The sequence below is a fragment of the Vitis vinifera genome, chromosome 6, assembly GCF_030704535.1.
Source record: "Vitis vinifera cultivar Pinot Noir 40024 chromosome 6, ASM3070453v1".
NCBI lineage: Eukaryota > Viridiplantae > Streptophyta > Magnoliopsida > Vitales > Vitaceae > Vitis > Vitis vinifera.
In genome coordinates, this window is record NC_081810.1 from 5,835,322 (window position 1) to 5,841,082 (window position 5,761).

A 5,761-nucleotide genomic window follows, 5' to 3' on the forward strand; every position below is an offset into this window, starting at 1 on the left:
TTTAATCTTTATAAAGAAAGTTAAATAGGTCAAATAAGTTTGAAATAATATATAAAACAATTATTAATTTTAAAATTATTTTTTTTATTCTCCTTCATTTTTTTTTTTTTTTCTTTCTTTTACATTTTCCTTCAAACTTTCTGTGAACCAAACATAATTTAAAGGTTTTTTCGGGGTAATTTAAAACTATATTGATTTTTAGTCTTACTTTATTAATATATAATACAAGAATAAAAAATTTAAAAATTTTAAATTTTAAATATAAAAATAAAAAAATATGATTTATTATACTTTACCTCCAACCTATAACTTATTTTTCACATTATTCCCTCACATTTAAAATCGAACAATGTGCCCTCCATACTTCTTAAATATCTATAATGTATGTCTGTTATGTGACGGCATTAACTTTAATGAACAAAAGTGTCATGTGCTCAACACATGAACTAATTAAGTGAGGATAAATTTGTAATTTCAAATAAAAACCCTCAAAACCTCAACCCTCATTTTTTTAAAAGAATTTGGAAAAAAAAATTAAAAAATAATTTAAATTAAGAATTTTAAAAAAAGAAAATTTTCTCCAATCTTTTTTAATTTAAAATATGAAATCTTCTAAATTTTTAAAATTTTAAATTGTTTTTAGTAAAATATGATTTTTAAATTGATTTGAAAATCCGCTAAGTTTTCTTCTATATATGCCCTATTTAAATGTGTTTTAGGATTTGATGCTTCATAAAATCAATCCTAACTTGCCCTATTATTCCCAACCTCGCTTGAAAATTCATCAATCAAATTCCGGATTGTTGGAAAGACCATTGGAGGTGTTACATCACAGATGAAAAGGATAAAGCTTTCAAGTAAATTTGTATATTTTGATTTCATATAGATTATTATATTAGAGGTCTAATTTTTATCTCTCAAGTGAGGGTTTTCCACATAAAATTATTTGTCTCTTGTGTAGTTGTATTATATTACCTATTCATAATATTGTATGGGACTTAATTGTTTCAATAAGGCTCAATTCTTCCTATTTGTTTTAATTGAGTTAAAAATTTCAATCCTTATATTATAATCTTTATATTTTCACTCATTCATCTCTTCTCCATATTACCCCACTTAGACAAAAGGTTTTTCATATACTATTTTACACTCCAACTTCTTCCATAAGTGAGAACACTTCTTTGCACTTTAATGGAGATTAATTTTTGCAATTGGGAGATTAACTTTACACCTTGGTGGGAGTTCCACATACACATCATTCTTATGGTGACGTCAAATCTTAGGAATTAAAGTATTCTCCAATAGTAGTAGCAGATTAAGAGACAAATAGTTTTTCCATAGAATTATTCTATTCAGTCTCTTGTTACTTTCCTCTTCATTTATTTATATAGAGCATAATACAGATTGCTACAAAAAAGACACAGAATGAGAAGCCTTTTCATTTGTCATGTCTCTGGAAGCATTACCCGAAGGTCACTGCAGTTACCGATTTTGAATAGAATTAATTGATTAAAAAGAATTAAATGATCCACGAATCTACTTAAATATACAGTTTCCAGAGTCTTTAACATTCAGAGCCCCAATGGCGGATTCTGAAGATATGGAGAACTCTGAAGAAGAAGTCTCTGCAGATGAAGACCATGACATATCTTACCAGAAATGGAAATTGCTTTCTCCGGAGTTTACAAGTGAGTTGAAATCAAATTACTTACCTTTTTGCAGCTATTTTTGTTATGACAAAATCAAACAGCTTATTTGGTGTTGTTTTGTGTTTGAACATTGCTGATCAGAAATAAGAAAGATGCAGAAAAGGGCAAGAGAAGATTTCTGGAAAATGTTGTTGGCCCAGCAGTCTGTTACTTCCAAATTACCAATTAGCAACGCTTTCAAGACAACTTGAATAGCGTTCAAAAATTCTGAAGAAACAAGATGACCAATATCAGAAAGGGTCACACAAGCGCTTTCTTGAAAGTAGGAAGGTACTCGTAAAGTATTTATGTGAGGAGTCTACCATTTAGTCAGTTTTTGAAAAAGAATAGAAAGCTATTTTCTTTATGAATAATTTTCCTTGTGTTCTTTACGTATTTGGGTATTTAAGGTTGTGTATTTTTGAAATGTTTAGTGCCAAATTCACTCTGATGAGTGAGAAGAATGTGGGTTCTCCAACAGATCTGCAACTCAAAACATGGAATATAAGCTTAGAACTATTCGTTTTTCTTGCCTAGTTCATTAATTTGTAAAGGATTTTCAGTCCTTTTTTTTTTTTTTTGGTCCACTGCAGAACTTGAGAAGATCACTGAGCTACAATAAACGAACAAAAAGCTGAGGAGCTCAGAGGAAGATCAGAAGGTGTTGCCACTGCTTTTGCCTATTGTTGAATTACAAAATCAATTATTAGATATGTAATCATTCTTGAATTAGTGTCGTCCTTACAGTGTTTTACTTTCACTCTCAATGTCAGAGGGAAAAGGATAGACTTAATCAAAGAATTGTTCGACTCGAAGAGGAACTGTTAGAAAAGGATGAGGAATTGAATAACATGGAAGAAAAAATTGAGCATTTAGAAGAGATGAACCGAGTTCTCATCGCCAAAGAGCGGAAAAGTAATTATGAATTGCAGGAAGCTCGGAAGGAGCTGATCAATGTAATAAGTTAATTATGAATTCTGATTCCTTCCCTCATCATGCTTTGGATGAAAGGCTGACTTTCATGTCCTGCAGGGTTTGAAAGAACTGCCCAGCAGCGCTTCCAGTTCTTTTATTGGCATTAAAAACATGGGAGATCTTGACTATAAACCATTCTACACTGCAATCAAGAAGAAATATCCCAGTCAAGAAGCATCTTAGAAAGCTCTGGAGCTGTGTTCTCTTTGGGAGCATTTCCTCAAAGATCGAAACAGTTGACGGAAGCAGCAAGGTATATGATACCCATCTAATATTTTCTTTCATCTGTTGTTTAGCTGCTTACTATATCAGTTTTTGTACCAATGTTGCTTCCCAGGAAGTAATTGATGAAAAGAATGAGACATTGAGAACTCTGAAGAGTGACTATGGAGAGGAGGTTTACATAGCTGTAACAACTGCTTTGACTGAGATGAATGAATACAATCCCAGTGGTAGGTCCATAACACGAGTTATGGAATCACTTCGAAGGAAGAAAGGCGACACTGAAAGAACTGTGTCATATATATATACTAATGCAGCGGAGAATGGACAATCAGGGAAATGGATATTGCACTTGGGGTAATGAATCTAATTCATCAGCAAACGAATCTGCTGACAAATCAGCCGGTGAGTCTGATCTCCGAGCAATCCGTTCCTATATTCCAAGAAAGGCTTGAGATGGGTAGCTTATGTTTTGCAAGATTGGAGGACATTGAAATGAAATATACCTATCTGGGATGAACCATGAAAACTCAAAAGTACTTTTTTGTTGAATGTGTAATTAGTAGAAGCCATATGCAGCTACTTTTGATTGTATATATGCTTATGACTAGCTAGAAGGCTAATAACAAGCTCCAATCTTTAATCTACATATTTTATTTACATGAAAGGTGTTTTATTCTCCATCTCCTTTCCCAGCTTAATGTTACAAAATGCTTCAAATGACCCTCCCCATGGGCTTATATAGGAGGTCAGAAGTTTCTAAAGACCCTTGGAGACATCTATACTTAACTACAAAGTGGAAGATCATGGAAGCTTCTAGAGAGGGTTAAAGATGTCCACACATCTCTCCACTTGGCTAGGAGAGCATTGGAATAGTGTGGGGTGTTCTAGAATCTTCCAAAGTCATCTTGTACATAGGCTTGTACATAGAATCGTGTAGGGTGTTCTAGATTATTCTTGAGTTGTAAGGAACTCTTCAAGGTTCCAGAGAGTTCCATTGGTGCCTATAAATAGGTGAGACCCTCATTTGGCCAAAGCACTATCCAAGAACCTAACCAACCAAGCAAGTAAGTTCCCAAAGCACTTGTAAAGGCTTCCTTGAGTAATAAAAGCTTACATTCTTTAAGAATTGCCTATTATGCCTTCTAAAGTTTCTGAGTCGTGAGCATCTTAGCCTAGCGAGCTAAGCATTGAGAGTCAGACTGACTTAGCAAGATCAAGTGTCTTGATTTGTCTAAGTGTCGCACAAGCTTAGGAAAAGACTAAGTTCATGACATTAAGTTGCTCTTGAGCAGCTAAAAATCAAAAGCATAGATGTTAATCCTAGGTCCTTGAAAGAATCCAATGCTTTCCCCTATTAATATGATATTGATACCAATTAAGTGCTTGTGTTGATTTTAAATTATGGTCATGGGCAATGCATTGAAATCTCCAATATGGGAGACAAATTCATTTCCTATTTAGAGTTTCAACTACTTGAAAGCAATTCAAATATATCGAAGATCTTATAGGTTCTCATTTGAGGCTAAAAGTCCCTCCTGGTTGTAGAAAGGAAGCTAAATTACATCTTGTTTGTTGGTTCGGATGCAAGCTAACTAGGCGGATTTGAACTCTGATGTAATTTCTTAAAGGAATTGAGGATAAACTGCATAGTAAAGAATACCCTAAGGTTCCTTAGAAATTCTCCTCAAATGGTTAAGTTAGATTCCATGCAAGCATTAAGAAAGAAAGAATAAAAAGTGGTAGGGTGTTTTGGAGAATGCATGGAACCTCCCCTTTCTTTCATTTTGGTTTCCCTTATATATATATATCATCTTAGGAGAGAAGTTTAGGAAGAGTACTTAGGTTGTTCATAGGTGACATACTCTGGCTAGATGGGCTAAGTCCATGGAGTTATTACATGGTTAACAACCTCTGTGGGGACAACCATACCAAAGTTAGTGACAATGTTGTCCTATTATGAGGAACAAAAGGATGTTTTGGTGTGGCACACTTACTTGAACATGTAAGACCATACTATAGTTAGGTCACTTTATGTAAGTGATCAGACAAAGAAATCTAATTGGGATCATACTAGATTTATGAAGTTTAGGCACATAGTCATGATTGGTGGGGACTAAGCCTTTTTTTCCTTGATTATGCCCCCTTTTCGGAGTAGTGCCTAGTCTAGAGAGGTGGCGAGTGCAAAAAGTTATTCGAGCAAATCAAATTTTTGGTTGACACCAAATGAGGAGATGCAGTGCTCTGTGGAGGTGTCATTAATTTGGAGCAGGAGACATTGTGTCCATCAGTAAGGGGGATGACATTATCATGTTAACGTTCCCATTCCCTATGCAATGGTTTACTCCTAGTTCTCTATTAAAGAGCCTTTTTTTTTCAATAATTCTACCCATTTTCTACTACTAAAGCTTTAATGATCAATGTCTTATTCATCTCTAAGGGCATTAGGTTGTTTGTGGACATTGTTACTCTAGCTTCAACAACATGTTGTGTGTTATAATTTGGTTGGTGTCTTCACCTTCCCCTTTCACTTTTTTCTTTTTCTCTCCTTTTTTCTTGTTTTATGTTTTCCTTCTCAATGGCTAGCCTTTTTTTATCCTTGTGACTAGGACAAGCACTTAGACTCACCATATGATTGGTACCATAGTTGAAAAGGTATGTTGATAGTCATAGATTAGATTAGCTCACTAACATGAGTGATCATCTCTGATGCTTTGTATAGTAAGCAAATATGAGATACAATGAACCCAAAGTGCTTAAATAGTATGCTTGACTATTATATTTTATATGACGCCTTGGATGGGTAAAAAATGAGGTCCACAAATATATTGATGAGAACCAAGTATGGTGAGCCCTACAGTTTATGCCTAGCATGT

The 5,761-nt window shown here is 34.1% G+C and overlaps 1 long non-coding RNA gene across 1 annotated transcript; it reads left to right on the forward strand.

The window, feature by feature from the left end:
- The first annotated feature begins 1,477 nt into the window (after positions 1 to 1,477).
- Positions 1,478 to 3,497, forward strand: LOC104879617 (uncharacterized). Its single transcript, XR_002030276.2, has 6 exons — positions 1,478 to 1,688; positions 1,791 to 1,979; positions 2,282 to 2,349; positions 2,462 to 2,644; positions 2,721 to 2,916; positions 3,001 to 3,497. It is a non-coding gene; the product is annotated as an uncharacterized LOC104879617 (long non-coding RNA).
- Positions 3,498 to 5,761: the final 2,264 nt, after the last annotated feature.